Source organism: Dermacentor silvarum, unplaced genomic scaffold (assembly GCF_013339745.2).
Source record: "Dermacentor silvarum isolate Dsil-2018 unplaced genomic scaffold, BIME_Dsil_1.4 Seq3216, whole genome shotgun sequence".
Taxonomy (NCBI): Eukaryota; Metazoa; Arthropoda; class Arachnida; order Ixodida; family Ixodidae; genus Dermacentor; species Dermacentor silvarum.
In genome coordinates, this window is record NW_023606048.1 from 2,593 (window position 1) to 19,613 (window position 17,021).

The 17,021-nt window shown below is 49.2% G+C and overlaps 3 non-coding genes across 3 annotated transcripts; all 3 read right to left on the reverse strand.

Annotated features, from left to right (window-relative positions):
* Positions 1 to 1,041: 1,041 nt before the first annotated feature.
* Trnar-ucg (transfer RNA arginine (anticodon UCG)) lies at positions 1,042 to 1,114 on the reverse strand. The gene has a single exon. It is a non-coding gene; the product is annotated as a tRNA-Arg (tRNA).
* A 5,498-nt stretch (positions 1,115 to 6,612) lies between these two features.
* Positions 6,613 to 6,685, reverse strand: Trnar-ucg (transfer RNA arginine (anticodon UCG)). The gene has a single exon. It is a non-coding gene; the product is annotated as a tRNA-Arg (tRNA).
* Positions 6,686 to 11,889: 5,204 nt separating this feature from the next.
* Trnar-ucg (transfer RNA arginine (anticodon UCG)) lies at positions 11,890 to 11,962 on the reverse strand. Its single transcript has one exon. It is a non-coding gene; the product is annotated as a tRNA-Arg (tRNA).
* Positions 11,963 to 17,021: the final 5,059 nt, after the last annotated feature.

The window sequence follows — 17,021 nt, forward strand, 5'->3', positions numbered from 1 at the left end:
CATGTTGCGGCTCACGCTGCGCCGGTGCACAGTCAGCTACTGAACTGGAAACCACCGCCTTCTGCTTCAGCAGAGGCGTCAACGAAGGCGCAGTGTCGCGCGTTGGTTTCCGAGCTGCACGGGCTGCTTCCTCCGCGTCCGCTTCGTCCATCAGCATCTCGGACGAGTCCTCGCTGGTTCCGGGGCCTGCAATGCTAGCGTAAGTGCGAGCATACTGGTCTTCTTCGTGCCCGTAGCGTCGGCAGGTTCCGCAACGCGGGACTCGACACTCCCTGCGGATGTGGCCCGTACCTCGACACCGAAGGCACAGCGGGGGCCTGCCCGGTACGACTAGTGCCAATTCACCGCTAACGTTCAGCTGGTGAGGCAAGTCGTCCAGCTTCACGCCAGCTTTCAACTTTAGGGTGACGAGCCGGGTAGTTGAGCCCTTCTCAGTCATGCCCTGCACACGCCAGCGCTCCCGGCCAACTTCTGCAACTTTTCCATACGGCGCAAACGCGACACGCATGTCCTCATCAGGGACATTGTGTAGAAGCCAGTGGAGATTCAATCGAACGTCCTGGTTTGCCGGGTCAATCACCAGGCAGCGGCAGCCTTTTACACGTAGCTCCACGATGCTCGAGATCTGCTTCACCGCATCGGCATCCTTGAAAGTGATAGCCCAGACATGGCTCATGCGATACGTCCCCAGGGCGACAACGTCCGGAAGAAGCGAATGCTGTGCCAAAGCGTCACGGAAATTTTCCACCCGGTATGGTCGGGCCGTGATTATCCGCGTGCAAAAAAACTGTGTTTAAAACAAATCGCCCCTGTTGGCAGACCTGGTAGAACAACCTGGTAGGCGCTTTCCTGTTGCGTAGCCCTGTTACCGCGGCCTGACATGGCCGCTGAAGCCGCTCCTACGGAGCTCGTCATTATGCGTCCGTCACGCTCGGCAGCCGGAAGCAGAATCCCACTAGGCCACGCGGACACATAGGACATTTTGCGCCACCTTCGTTAAATGCGTGTTCGGCAAGCAGTAAATAAAAATTTTCAAACGAACGTCCGCGACAGGACTCGAACCTGCAGTCTTCTGATCCGAAGTCAGACGCCTTGTCCATTAGGCAACGCGGACTTTTTTTTCTTTATTGCCTGCTTTAACACTAGCGAAACAATACAAATGCATATATACAGTGCACCGACATCACGTCAGGCGGGATGGTCATATTAAAATTTCGTGAGGCACACCAGCTTAGAGCACTGCACGCGGGCTCGGGCTAACCCGAAAGCCCGAGACCGGCCCGGCCCGGCCCGTGGGCCGGGTCGGGCAGGGTAGAACAGTTTTTTCACGGGCTCGGGCCGGGCTCGGGCACGGCTTGTGCTTTTTTACCCGGGCTCTTGACGCGGGCCCGGGCCGGGCTCGGGCTTTCTGGTGGTGGGAATGTAACGTGCAGCGAGTTATTTTCCGGCGTCTCAACTCTGAAAAACATTATTTTTCGGTCTCGGGCCGGGTTCGGGCCGGTTTCCAGTCGGGCTCGGGTCGGGCTCGGGCCTAAGCTAAAGGGGTGGCGGGCCGGGCTGGGCAGGTAACGTAGATTATTTGCGGGCCCGGGCCGGGCCCGGGTCTCGCCATAAAAGTTTTGATCGGGCTCGGGCGGGCCGCCCAACGTAAAAACAGGCCCGGGCCGGGCCCGGGCTGTAAAAATCGGCCCGTGCAGTGCTCTACACCAGCTCATCAAGAATGCTAACCCAGTCTGCGGGTTCACTCTGTGCACGATACACTTCTCGTATAAAAGAAACACTTTCAATGAAGTTCTCTCGCGTAGAGCGTGCATTGGCGTCAGCATGACGAACAGCCATTCTCGTCCTCCACAAACTGTGGAGGCCCAGGACCATGAACATATCGAAAGGTATTCCTTGATCACTGTCAACTGGCAGGAATCGAATTCTATACGGGGTTATGGGGAGTTCTTTTTGGAGAGTGCGCTGCAAGACATCCCAATGAAATACTGCGTCCCGACAATCAATGAAGGCATGTTCAATTGTTTCGGGCTTTCTACACAGCAAGCAGTTCGTTGTCCACGGCTACGAATATTCCTTTCTGTTCAAGCCATACTTTAACGGGGAGGGTGTTTGTGTGTAGCTGGAAAAAAAATGTTTTCGCAGCAGGTCTTACAGGCATCCTTTGACTCGGTTTCACACATCTTTTCCTGGGCCTCCACAGTGAACAATCCTATACAGTGGGGTAGGTAGCATGCTGTCAACCATATCGACGTACAGTTTTTTCTTTCTCACTGAGCACAAATACTCCAGCGAAAACCGTGCACAGAGTATTGAAAAGACACAACAACTTCACGATAATAACCAGTCGCTCTTCTACTGATAACACTGGATGTAGTTAAAACAAATTGCGGAAGTTCTGTTGCCATTCTCGCCTGAATGACAGTGCGGAGAAAAGCATTTCGTTCATCGCGCAGGAAAAAGAACCGCGATACAATCTGTCTGATGAACAAGTGTTAGAGCCCAAGGCCTCCACTGCGAACACTGCGAAAAAGGTTTGTACGGCTGGTTCGCTCCCAAGTGGAATTCCATATAAAGGTAGCAAACACCCGGTGCACTTTTTGAACATTGACGCGAGACATGAACATTACTTGCAGTATATACCAGACTTCGGCAATCAAAAAAACATTGCAAGCTGAGGCACGCGCAAACACTCATAATCCCGGGCCTTGCCATCCCTTTATCTTTTCTTTCATCAGTTCTGTTTGTCCGCTCCATAACTGCGTGGAGTCTTGATAGTGCTCAAGGGACACACCTAGATAAGGTGCAGGTACTGTAGTCCATTGCATTCCGGCGAAATTAGTGGGCATCGCGTCCCAATTTCCATGCCATATGCCACCACTTTTTTCGAAGTTTATCTGGGCGCCCGTGTACTTGCAGAAAGATCTTGCCAGGCGGACAGCCTCGATCACGCTTTCCTTGTCTTCACAAATAACGGTGACGTCATCTGCATAGGCTAGCATTTTAACTTCAGCGGCGTGCAGCCTAAAACCACGTATGTTTACATCATGGATGACTGCCACACAAAAAGGTTCGAGGTATACGTCAAAAAGCAATGGGGACAAAGGACAGCCGTTGTCGTACAGACGAGCGGACTGGCACCTTCGAACTAAGGCATTTATTAATTACAATCTGCGTTGAACACTCTTCATAAGCCATTTTAACGCCCTCTAAAATGATGTTCCCAACATTACAGTACTGCAATATAGAGAAAAGCACCTCATGTGACACCCGGTCGAAGGCCTTCGCAAGGTCGAGCTGCAACATCGCCACCCGACCCGCAATGTCATCACAACATTCTAGCACATTCCTTGCAATGTGGGTGTTGGTGAAAATTGTACGGCCTTTAATGCCACACGTCTGGTGTGGCCCTACAAGCTCCTTAATCACGCTTTGGAATCGTCCAGCCAGTACTTTCATAAATATTTTGTAGTCTGTGTTGGTTAGACTTATCGGTCTGAATGAGCCTACTAAAAGAAGCTTTTCCCGGTCATCGGTTTTTGGAATCAAAACTACGTGTGACATGCGGAATGAGGGTGGCACTTTTTTAACTTCGTACGCTTCTGAGAGTAGTCTGTGCAAAATACAGGAAAGCTCGTGACTGAATGATTTGTAAAACTTGGTGCCTAGGCCGTCTGGCCCTGGCGACTTTCCTGACGGCAACTTATCTATTGCCCTTTCAATCTCGGGTACACTTATTGGCATTTCGAGGCTTATTCTAACGCCGTCTTCCAACGTTGGCATTTCGCTCATGAATTCGCTGTCGAAGCCTAGTCCAGAGCGTGCCCCATTGCCGAACAATTCCCGATAATGCTCAACGAAGGCTCTCTCGATTAAAACAGCTTCTGACGTCACCTCGTTTTGAAAACGTATCTGTTTAATCTCATTTCTTGACGCATGCCGCTTTTCGTCGTTCATTGCCCGTTTGTTTGGCATCTCACCCATCCATAATTGTTCGCTCCGAGCACGTATAACTGCAGCTTTATATCGCTCTGTGTCAATAACTTCCAGCTCATGTCTTACTTTCTTTACATTTTCCGCAACCTGATCATGAATCGTATTTTGTACGCTCAAAAGAAATTCTAGCTGTCTTTGCAGCTCTCTTTGTTTCTGCAGTTCTTCATGCTGGCGGCTGCTTCCTCTTTCGATCGCAATGAACTTAACTTGGACCTTAAGTTCTTCCCATGCAGCCATAAAATTGTCGTGCTTGTTTGTCATCAAGTCTAATATCTTTTCCTTTACTCTGCGCACAAATGGCTCTTCATCAAGCAGCTTTTCGTTGAATTTCCACGTGTTCCAGTTGAATCGTGTTCTTTTAACTTTTGCCCCATCACGAAGCTCACTAAGCTATGATCCGTGAACGATAGCGGTGTGACATTATAACTGTTACAAAGGGGGATCAGATCTAGTGAAACATACACTCTGTCCAGCCTTGCTCGGCTGTTTCCTTGAATGTGTGTGTACTGCGAAATCGTACCGTCAGTGAAAATTTGACCCACATCTTCTAAGTTGTGGTCGTCAATTAGGGAGCTCAAATAGAGAGCGCTTTTGTCACGAACACGTTCCCCTCTGTTTCGATCTTCCGCAGTACACACACAATTAAATCACCAAGAAATATGATGTAGCGGTCACACTTTAGGTACTGCTCTATATACTCAAAATACAACGCTCGGTCATTCACAATGTTCAGGCGCATAAACGCATATGAGCCGCCACGACGCTCCAGAAAAGGAAAAATCGACAATAAGCATGCGGCCAGTTTGACATACAGTTACACGTTCTTCAATAATGCCAGCACTCTTCCGTATAAGCAGCGCGTACCCGCCTGATGTACCATTAGCATGACATACGCACACATTGTAATGCGCCGTGAAAGGCGTCACCATGCGATCGGTCTGCTCTTGAGTTTCGACCTTAGTTTCTTGTAAAGCGACAACATCGAGTTCCTTCTCCATACACAAGCGACTGAGTTGATACTGTGTCCTTCGCGCTCCGAGGCCACGAACATTTAAAGTGGCCACTCTCAATGCTGTCTCTAATTTCACCGCCATTAGTCTGTATAAGCAAGCCGATCGCAAGGTGCCGCTGGAGAACAAACCATTCCAACACTTTGTAAAAAACTTTCCAAAAACAAATGCTCAACGAAAAGCCGCTCTAACCACACGCGTACCTTTACGGTGTACGCGTAGGCTAATTCTGAAGTGGCACCCATCTCTTGACGTCGCTAGCCCGGGCGCCCCAGTAGGCGCCGGGTCCTAGGTAGGCGGTTCTGCCGCCGTTCGTCTGTCCGGCGGGATGTTCGGTTTCGGGCGAATGGACGCCCGACGACTCGCCTGGGTTTTCTGCGGCGGTTCGTCTTTAGTCTCGTTGTCAAATCCCTCCTCTTGGCCGCTCGTTACGTCCCTTGCTCTCTTCGTAGCCGCACTGCTTGCACTCGTGTCTGCGACGTCCATCATTGCAGTTGCTGGTCCGTGTTCTGCTGTACTCGCCCCGGCAGTGGCGAGTTCTATGGCCGTTTCTTCTTTACCTTTTCCGTCACTTGTCTGCACTGCAGCTTTCTGTTCAGTAGTTACTACAGTTGCCACCTTCGAGGCTATGTAAGCCTGCTCAGTGGGCGTCGCAAATGTGTCGGCCGGCAGAACTTGCGCACGGAAAGACTCATCCACGTCTGCTTCATCCATTAACAGGTCAGCCACGTCCTCCCGAAGCGCCGGTCCCGTTACGGACGCGTAGGTCTTAACACAATCAGTCTCATCATGGCCGTAGCGCCGGCAAACGGCACATCTGGGGACGCGACAGTGACGTCGAACATGACCGGTGTTTCGGCATTTCAGACAAAGTGGTGTTCTGCCTGGTACAACAACTAAGGCCTGCTCACCAGCAACAAGAAGTTGATGAGGCAGGTCTTCCACGGGTCATACCCGTCTTCAAAACCAACGACACCGCAAGCGTTGAGGATGCTTTATCTTGCACTCCGTGGACACGCCATTTCTCCCGGAAGACGTCCGTGACCTTCCCGTACGGTGAAAGGGCGGTGCGTATGTCCTCATCCGTCACGTTGTGTAACATCCAACGCAGCTTCAGCCGCACGGCCTGGTTTGCTGGATCAACCACGATGCACCGATGTTCGTTCACTTCTATTTCCTTGGCGCTTGCAAGCTTTTTGACACCTTCATCGCTCTTGAAAGTCACTGCCCAAACGTGGCTCATTTGATACGCCCCTAGGGCGATAACATCCGGCAGTAGGCCTAAGCTAGCCAGTGCGTCGCGGAAGTGCTCCACCCTATACGGCATGGCACGCACATCAGCATGTAAAAACAATGTATTTAAAACAATCCGACCTGTAGGCAGTTGAGGCAGCAAAACTTGATAGTCCGGGTCTTCTGAGCCAATATTCCTGGTACCGCGGCCCTGCTGGGCCGCTGAAGCCGCTCCTATGGAGCTCATGTTCGACACGTCCGCTCGGTAGCGCGGCAGAAAGCCGAATCTAGGCCACGCGGACACATAGGACATTTTGCGCCACCTTCGTTAAATGCGAGTTCGGCAAGCAGTAAATAAAGATTTTCAAACCAACGTCCGCGACAGGACTCGAACCTGCAGTCTTCTGATCCGAAGTCAGACGCCTTATCCATTAGGCCACGCGGACATATAGGACATTTTGCTCCACCTTCGTTAAATGCGTGTTCGGCAAGCAGTAAATAAAAATTTTCAGACCAACGTCCGCAACAGGACTCGAACCTGCAGCCTTCTGATCCGAAGTCCGACGCATTATCCTTTAGGCCACGCGGACTTTTTTTTTATTGCCTGCTTTGACACTAGCGAAACAATACAAATGCACATATACAGCGCACCAACATCACGGCAGGCGGGATGGTCATATTAAAATTTCTTGAGGCACACCAGCTCATCAAGAATGCTAACCCAGTCTGCGGGTTCACTCTGTGCACGATACACTTCTCGTATAAAAGAAACACTTTCAATGAAGTTCTCTCGCGTAGAGCGTGCATTGGCGTCAGCATGACGAACAGCCATTCTCGTCTTCCACAAACTGTGGAGGCCCAGGACCATGAACATATCAAAAGGTATTCCTTGATCACTGTCAACTGGCAGGAATCGAATTCCATATGGAGTTATGGGGAGTTCTTTTTTGAGAGTGCGCTGCAAGACATCCCAATGAAATACTGCGTCCCGAGAATCAATGAAGGCATGTTCAATTGTTTCGGGCTTTCTACACAGCAAGCATTTCGTTGTCCAAGGTACGAATATTGCTTTCTGTTCAAGCCATACTTTAACGGGGAGGGTGTTTGTGTGTAGCTGGAAAAAAATGTTTTCGCAGCAGGTCTTACAGGCATCCTTTTGACTCGTTTCAGCACATCTTTTCCTGGGCCTCCACAGTGAACAATCCTATACAGTGGGGTAGGTAGCATGCTGTCAACCACCCGCCGTGGTTGCTCAGTGGCTATGGTGTTGGGCTGCTGAGCACGAGGTCGCGGGATCGAATCCCGGCCACGGCAGCCGCATTTCGATGGGGGCGAAATGCGAAAACACCCGTGTACTTAGATTTAGGTGCACGTTAAAGAACCCCAGGTGGTCCAAATTTCCGGAGTCCCCCACTACGGCGTGCCTCATAATCAGAACTGGTTTTGGCACGTAAAACCCCATAATTTTTTTTAGCATGCTGTCAACCAAATCGACGTACAGTGTTTTATTTCTCACTGAGCACAAATACTCCAGCGAAAACCGTGCACAGAGTATTCGAAAAGACGTAACTACTTCGCGATAATAACCAGTCGCTCTTCTACTGATAACACTGGATGTAGTCAAAACAAATTCCGGCAGTTCTGTTGCCATTCTCGCCTGAATGACAGTGCGGAGAAAAGCATTTCGTTCATCGCGCAGGAAAAAGAACCGCGATACAATCTGTCTGATGAACAAGTGTGAGAGCCCAAGGCCTCCACTGCGAACACTGCGAAATAGGTTTGTACGGCTGGTTCGCTCCCAAGTGGAATTCCATATAAAGGTAGCAAACACCCGGTGCACTTTTTGAACATTGACGCGAGACATGAACATTACTTGCAGTATATACCAGACTTTGTCAATCAAAAAAACATTGCAAGCTGAGGCACGCGCAAACACTGATAATCCCCGGCCTTGCCATCCCTTTATCTTTTCTTTCATCAATTCTGTTTGTCCGCTCCATAACTGCGTCGAGTCTTGATAGTGCTCAAGGGACACACCTAGATAAGGTGCAGGCACTGTAGTCCATTGCATTCCGGCGAAATTAGTGGGCATCGTGTCCCAATTTCCATGCCTTATGCGAACACTTTTTTCGAAGTTTATCTGGGCGCCCGTGTACTTGCAGAAAGATCTTTCCAGGCGGACAGCCTCGATCACGCTTTCCTTGTCTTCACAAAAGACGGCGACGTCATCTGCATAGGCTAGCATTTTAACTTCAGCGGCGTGCAGCTTAAACCACGTATGTTTACATCATGGATGACTGCCACACAAAAAGGCTTTTGCCAGATCTAGTTGCATCATTGCAATTCGATCCCCCAGTGCATCACAGCATTCCAATACCGTACGTGCGACATGTACATTCGTGGCAATGCTACGTCCCTTCATTCCGCAAGTCTGATGCGGTCCAACCAATTTCGTTATCACGCCCTGTAATCTCTTCGCTAGGACTTTCATGTATATTTTGCAATCAACGTTGGTGAGGCTGATTGGGCGATACGACCCCACCAACAAACGCTTCTCTGGGTCAACACTATATGCGATGTGGTGAATGACAGTGGTACTTGCTTTCGCTCATACGCCTCAGTCAATACTCGTAGCAGTAACTGAGCGACTATGGGCTTAAATGTCCTGTAAAACTCGGCACCAAGCCCATCAGGTCCTGGAGTTTTGCCAGTCTATAGGTCTTCTATTGCAGCTTCAATTTTGTTTTCAGTTATGGGCATCTCAAGACGCTCCCTTACATCGTCCTCAAGTCTTGGCAGGAGAGACAAAAAATCAAAACAGAAAGCATCACCCATCTCTCTCGCATGGCCAAGAAGGTCGCTGAAGTGCTCTTTAAATACGTGCTGGATTACATGAGCATCGCTTGAAATTTCATCACCATTTCTTATCTTCCTGATTTCTTTTTGACAGGCATATTGTTTTTCATCTGTTAAAGCTGGCTTCGTTGGTGTTTCACCGGCCCACAGTTTCTGTGCTCTTGCGCGTATAACTGCTGATTTATACCTTTCAGTGTCTATTCTTTCAAGCTGGCTTTTGACATCCCTTATATCTTTCGTATACTTCCCAGGCTCGGTACTCTCCATGCTTATTAAGAACTGCAGTTGCTCGCATGCTGCTTTTTCCTCTTGCTTTTCTTTGTGTCGGTTGGAGCAGCTCTTTTCTATGGCTTTACTTTTTAGCCACTCCTTGAAGTCTTCCACTGAACGGCAAAAATACTGGGCCGCTCCTCGAGCAGCTTCTGCATCTCATCTGCAATGCCATTTACAAATCCCTCGTCCTCCAAAAGTTTAGCGTCAAATTTACAGAGATTCCAGTTGAATCGCGTACTCCTTTCTTTCGCACCAAAACTTGCGATCACCAGGCAATGATCGCTAAAAGCCACAGGTTCAACTTTGTAATCTGTGCAAATGGGTACAAGCTCAACGGATGCATAAATGCTATCCAGTCTGGCATGGCTATCTCGTTGAAAGTGCGTGTATTGCGGTCTGTTCCCGTAGGTGAATATGCTGCCAATATCCTCTAAGCTATTGTCATGAACGAGACCGTTTAACAATTGTGCGCTCCCATCACGCACAGGCGTACCCTTCACTCGATCGGCAGCGGCACACACACAGTTGAGATCGCCCACGAGCAACAGCAGTTTGTCACGAACAATGTAGGACTCTAGACGGTTAAAAAAATCGCGGCGTTCAGAGTCAACATTTGGTGAATACACGCATATAATGCGCCAACACAACTTCGAAAAGGAAAAGTCTACGACGAGAAGGCGACCACTTGGGCAAGAAAAAATTGACTCCACGATAATGCCTAAACTATTGCGGAGAAACAGGACGCACCCACCCGATGTTCCAACAGAATGGCAAACACAGACATTGAAGTGTGCACGAAAGGTGGACACCATACGCTCAGTTAATTCTTCGCTGTCAATCTTCATCTCGTGGACGGCTACGGTGTCCAGCGCGTTGTCAGCAAGAAGACGATTAAGTTGACATTGACGCCTTCGTGCACCAAGGCCCCTGACATTCAGAGTCGCTACGCGTAATGCTACGTCCAGTATCATCGCCATGTGTTAGGAAAAGAGACCTGTGACATACATCGAACACCATACTTGGTCCCGCCGGGAGCACTGTACGGCGTCGCCCTTCCTCGGGTCCGTGTGCAGGCGTCGGGAAAACCGCCAGGCATTCCTTCGCCGGCAGTTCCAAACCCGTGCACACTGTCTAGTGGATACACTTGCAGCCACAATCGGGGAAGAACCACACACGCACCCACTCACACCCGCACAGGAACACATTGCAAGACAACGGAGGCGGTTTGTCCGCCTTCCGTGTCTCGGCCGCTAAGTTGGGCCGTGGTTTTAAAGTAGAGCGCCGAATTCCTGGGGTTTTTGGCGGCGGCTCGTCACTGCCACAACCTGGCTCTTGCTTTTTACCGACGAACTCCTCGTGGGAGCGCTTCCCAGCTGTCAGGGCGGCAGCCTCCTGGCTGAAATCCATGGTCTCAGGGTTCCTAGGCTCCACGTTGTAGGGAGTTTTGGCTGAAACTGTCGTCGTATCCTCTAGCTTGCCTTCGGATTCCGGCTGAACCTCACGTTGCACTTCTACGGCCGCCGATACTGCATTGGACGTCGTCTCACTATGCTTCGTCAGCGGCGTCAACGTAGGCCCATCCCGAGTCGCTGGTTGCCCAGTTTCACGGGCCGCATCCTCCGCGTCCGCCTCGTCCATTAGCAGCTCAGACGAGTCTTCACTAGTCCCGGGGCCAGCGATGCTCGCATAAGTGCGGGCACATTGGCCATCTTCGTGGCCGAACCATCGGCAGGCTCCGCACCGTGGAACCCGACAATCTTTACGGATGTGGCCCGTATTCCGACAGCGAAGGCATAACGGAGGCCTGCCTGGTACGACGACAAGCGCCAACTCACCGCTAACGTTGAGCTGGTGCGGCAAGTCGTCGAGTTTCATGCCAGCTTTCAATTTCAGTGTGACGAGCCTCGTTGTAGAGCCCTTCTCTGACATACCCCGCACACGCCAACGCTCCCGGGATACTTCGGTGACTTTTCCGTATGCCGCAAAGGCGGCGCGTACGTCTTCGTCTGGCACGTTGTGCAGCAGCCAGTGAAGCTTGAGTCCAACGTCCTGGTTCGCCGGATCAATCACCACGTAGCGGTTTCCTTTCACCAGCAGCTCACCGACGCTGACAATCTTCGTTACTGCTTCAGAATCCTTGAGAATAACGGCCCAGACGTGGCTCATCCGATACGCCCCCAGGGCGATAACATCGATGAGCAGCTCATGCTGGGCTAACGTGTCCCGGAAATCCTCGACCCGATACGGGCGGGCCGTGATATCGGCGTGCAAAAAAACTGTATTTATAACAAAACGCCCTGTAGGCAGCCCTGGCAAAACAACCGGGTATGTGCTCTCCTCTTCAGTAGCCCTGTTACCGCGACCAGACATGGCCGCTGAAGCCGCTCCTACGGAGCCCGTCATCACACGTCCGTCACGCTCGGTGGCCGGAAGCATTAGGCCACGCGGACACATAGGACATTTTGCGCCACCTTCGTTAAATGCGAGTTCGGCAAGTATTAAATAAAAATTTTCAAACCAACGTCCGCGACAGGACTCGAACCTGCAGTCTTCTGATCCGAAGTCAGACGCCTTATCCATTAGGCCACGCGGACTTTTTGTATTACCTGTTTTCTTTTTACAGGGCATAGGAACACAGAAACATGAAAGGTAAAATGAACACGTGGACCGAGCCTTGGTCCGGTGTGTTCACATTAAAATTTCTTCAAGTTACATAATTCATCCAACAGAGGTAACCAGTCAGGAGGCTCTGGTTGCGCTTTGTACAATTCGCATATGTAATCTATGTTCGCGATGAAGTTTTCCCTTACAGGACGTGTGTGAGGGTCTGCATTACGGACCGCCATTCTCGTCTGCCATATGCTGTGTAGTCCTATTAACATAAACATGTCGTATGGGACTCCGTCTTCATTGTCCACGCACAGAAAACGAATGCCGTAACTTGTGATGGGTAGGTCTTTTTTCAATGTGCGCTGAAGGATGCCCCAATGGAAGACGGCGTCCCAGCAGTAAATGAACACCTGTTCTACAGTTTCGGGCTTCTTACATAATAGACAATTCGTCGTCCATGGGATGTAGAGGCCTTTATCGGCAAACCACTGCTTTACTGGGAGCGTCCCAGAGTGAAGTTTAAGGAAGAAAGTTTTTGCTCCCGGTTTTACGTTCATCCTTTTAACTCTTCTTAACACGTCCTGTCCGGGTCCGACATTGAATAAAGATCTGTATCGCGGCGTTGGTAACAAGCATTCAATGAGGCCTTTGTAAAGTCTTTTCCGTTTTACAGAGGACAAGTACTCTAGTGAAAAACGTACTTTGAGAAAATTAAAAGATTGTATAACATCACGCAGATACCCTGACACATTGGTACATGTTATTCGACGACACAACAATTCTGGAACGTGGGAGCACAGTCTTAATTTATTACACTTTGCAAAAATTCGTTTCTTTGGTCGCGAAGAAAAATAAAGCGAGACACAAGTTGCCTAATAAAAAGTGACACAAACCCAACCTCCGTTTCGGGCCGATAGGAACAAACTTGAGCAACTTGTTCGCTCCCACGTCGATTTCCATACAAACACAGCAAAAATCCTGTGAAATTTCTGCACATTCACGCGTGACATACAAAGGACTTGGCACACATACCATATTTTGGATATCAAAATAGGTTGCATACAGACGCCCGTGCAAAAATAGAGAGTCACGCCCTCCCCAGGCGTTTGTTTTTGTCGGGTTGTTTCTGCTTCGTCTTTCCAGTAGTCGTTGTTGTCACGATAGACCTGAAGTGGTACCCCAAGGTACTTTAGCGGGCGGGTTTCCCATTTTACATTTACGTATACATCAGGTCTCAATATCCCAATTACCATACCAAAATGCAGTTGTTTGTCCAATTAACTCATACTACCTTTCATGGAACAAATTGTTTGACCGTGCGGACAACTTCACATATGCTCTGCCTATCGTGACAGAGTACAGCCACGTCATCGGCATATGCTAGAATCTTTACTTCGGTGTTCTGTAATCTAAATCCATGCACATTTGAATTATGAATAATTGATAAACACAAGGGTTCTAGGTACATGGCAAAAAGTAAGGCTGATGCCGGACATCCTTGTCTGATAGAACTGAGTATCTCTTTTCTTTCTTTCTGCGGTTTTACGTGCAAAACCAGTTCTGATTATGAGGCACGCCGTAGTGGAGGGCTCTGGATAAATTTTGACCACCTGGGGTTCTTTAACGTGCACTACAACGCAAGCACACGGGCGTTTTTGCATTTCGCCTCCATCGAAATGCGGCCGCCGCGGCCGGGATTCGATTCCGCGATCTCGTGCTCAGCAGCACAACGCCTTAGCTGACTGAGCCACCCCGGTGGTAGAACTGAGTATCTCAATTTCTTCACTGAGCACCCTGTTAACTACCAGGCGTGTTACGCACCGCGAGTATGCATCTTTAATCCATCAAGAAGCACACTTCTTACTTGCACGTGTTCCAACACACTGAACAACACTTCATGGGAAACACGATCAAAAGCTTTCTGTAGATCTAATTGCAATCATTGCTATTCGGTCTCCAAAGTCATCACATATCTCTAAGACACTTCTTACTATGTGTATATTTGTCGTAATGCTACGACCTCTTATGCCACATGTCTGGTGCGGTCCTACAATGTTTTGAATGACATTCTGCAGTCTCCTGGCCAACACCTTCATGAAAATTTTGTAATCCGTGTTCAATAGGCTAATGGGCCGATACGACGTCACAGACTGGAGTTTGGTGCTATCATCTGTTTTGGGGATTAAAACAGTGTGCGCCTCAGTGAACGAGCGTGGTAGTCTTTTCTTTTTATAACCATCTTCGATAATTTCGAACAGCGCGCGTGCGATCTCTTCTTTAAACATTTTATAGAATTCTGCTCCTATTCCATCTGGACCAGGCGTCTTTCCAGTGCTTAAGTCATCAATAGCTTTTTTAATCTCCTGTACGCTGATAGGAGCCTCCAAACTTTTTTGCGTTTCATCGTCAAACTTGGGCACGAAAGAAAGGAATTCGTCACTAAATCCACTCGCCATCGACAAACGCTTTCCAAGCAATTCGCGATAGTGTTCAAACAAATGCTTCCCTTATCTGACTTTTTTCTTTCGTCCAATGTGCCATTGTACACTATTTCCTTACTTCTTTTCTTTCTGCATATTGCTTTTCATCACCTAGTGCCCGTTTTGTAGGTGTCTCGCCCATCCAAAGCTTTTCTGTTCTTGACCTAATAATAGCACCTCTGTATTTCTCTTTAAAAATTCGAGCTTGTTTTTTGTATTTTTGATTTCCTCGGTGAACGTGCCCGGTTTCGCATTCTCTTCCTTTAAAAGTGCTTGCAGTTGCAACTGCAAATTCTTCTCGCCTTGTTTCTTCTCCAAAATTAAGCTTCGTCGTTCGTTCTATAGCACTTAGTTTAACAATTTGTTTGAAAGTTTCCCACCGTTCTTCCCAGTCATCTTTTTCATCTTCATACATCATCGTTAACGCTTCTGTTACTTTTTTACAAAACGTTTCATATTTCAGAATGCTATGATTTAACTTCCAAAGGTTCCAGTTGAACTTTGTCGTTTTTTCCTTCTGTCCAAGCGTGAATCTCACCAAACAGTGGTCGCTAAACGACACTGGTGTAACCAAGTATTCTTCACAGCACATCACAAGGTCAAGTGGAATGTAGGCTCTATCTAAACGCGCGTGACTTTGACCCTGAAAATGTGTGAACTGGGCCCTGCCATTAGACATGCAGAGGGCCACATCTTCTAGTCCATTCTCTGCAATCAGTTCACTCAATATCAACGCGCTTTGATCGCGGATATTTACACGCTTGGAGCGGTACTCCATTGCGCACACACAGTTAAAGTCACCCATAAATATCACATCTCTACTACAATCAAGAAAACCACTAATTTCTTCAAAGAAAGCTTTCCTTTCGTTCTCGCGGTTCGGGGCATACAAGCAAATCACGCGCCATACAAAATTCAGTAGCGAGAAATCACATACTACGAATCGTCCGCTATCACTGCTTCTTATATTTGTCTCTACAGCACCAATAGGTTTTTTTACGAAAATGGCACACCCTCCCGACAAGCCATTGGAATGTGATACACAAATATTATACGTGGTGCGAAAAGGCAGAACCATTCGATCAGTTTCCTCCTGCCGCTCTACTTTAGTTTCTTGCACGGCAATCACATCTAAATCGTGTTCTGCAAACAGTCTGCTTAATTGGTACTGACGTCTTCTAGCAGCTAACCCGCGCACATTTAGAGTGGCGAAACGAACTGCTCTCTCAAGTCTAATAGCCATTTTTTTTTCTTTAAAGAAAGGATGCGCTCACCAAAAACAAGGTGTGCCCCGATTTTCGGGTACACACGTAGTGCGTTAGCTGTGTTGTCAAGTGGGCGGCTGAGCCGCCCTCTTCTCCCCCTCCTTGACGTTTGGCTTTGCAGTGGGCCGCGGCCGGCGACTGGTTGCCGCTTTCGCCGGAGGTTCACTGCTGCTGGCGTCCTTTGACTCTTCACCGCCGTCGTCTCGTGGTCTCTTTACCACCGCAGTATTTTCTTCTGCTTCACGGCAATCCATGAAATCCTCTTCGGGAGGCTTTTGGTGAACTTCCGCTGCCTCAGTGTTTGCACTTGTTTTATTGGTGGCATCCTCGGTGACATTGGAGTCCGTACTATTCGTCTTCGCTTGAACTGGAATTTGCACATGTGCAGTGATTTTCAAACTTTCCTCAGTTTTCGGTGGCTCATTTTCTTGGGTGCTTGTCTCTTGTGCCCCTGAAATTGCTGCTGGACTCACACATTCTTCTGCTTCGGCTTCGTCCATAGTGAGCTCGAATTTTTTCGTGCTCACCGTGGTCAAGGCAGCTGCAGCATACGTCCTCGAGCAGCTTTCTACGGTATGGCCAAAGCGTCTGCAGACGTTGCATCGCGGGACGCGGCAATCCTTTCTGATGTGGCCAATTTCCTGGCAGCGCAAACACCTTGGTGCTCTTCCGGGCACCACGACAAGGGCGAGCTCGCCTCCAACACGCAGCTGATGTGGTAAGTCGTCCAACGTTACGTCGGCCTTCAGTCGCACCACAACTGTACGTGTCATGGTGCTCTGCTGGCGGTAGCCGTCAATTCGCCATTTATCCAGTCCTATTTCCATGACCGTTCCGTAGGGGCTCAGCGCGTTTCGCACATCTTCTTCGCGTACGTGGTAGAGCAACCAGTGAAGCTTCAGACGGACGTCGCGGTGGCTTGGATCAATTACGATGCATCGCTGGCCCTTCACCGTCAATTCCGGATCAACCAAAAACTTTTTCGCGCCTTCAGCGGTCTTGCAGGTAACCGCCCACACATGGTTCATTTGATAGGCGCCAAGCGCAAGAACTTCGGTGGGCGGGACACGTTGAAACAGTGGTTCACGGAAATCTTCTGCACGATACGGTCTTCCTTTTATATCAGCATGTAGAAAAACAGTATTTTGAACAACATACCCAGTTGGCAGAGGGGGCAAAATGACTGCATAATCCTGCGGCACTTCATTCCTGGTACCGCGGCTTAACTGGGCCGCTACATCCGCTCCAACGGAGCTCATGATAGACACGTCCGTAGGCTTTCGCGGCCGGAAGTGGAA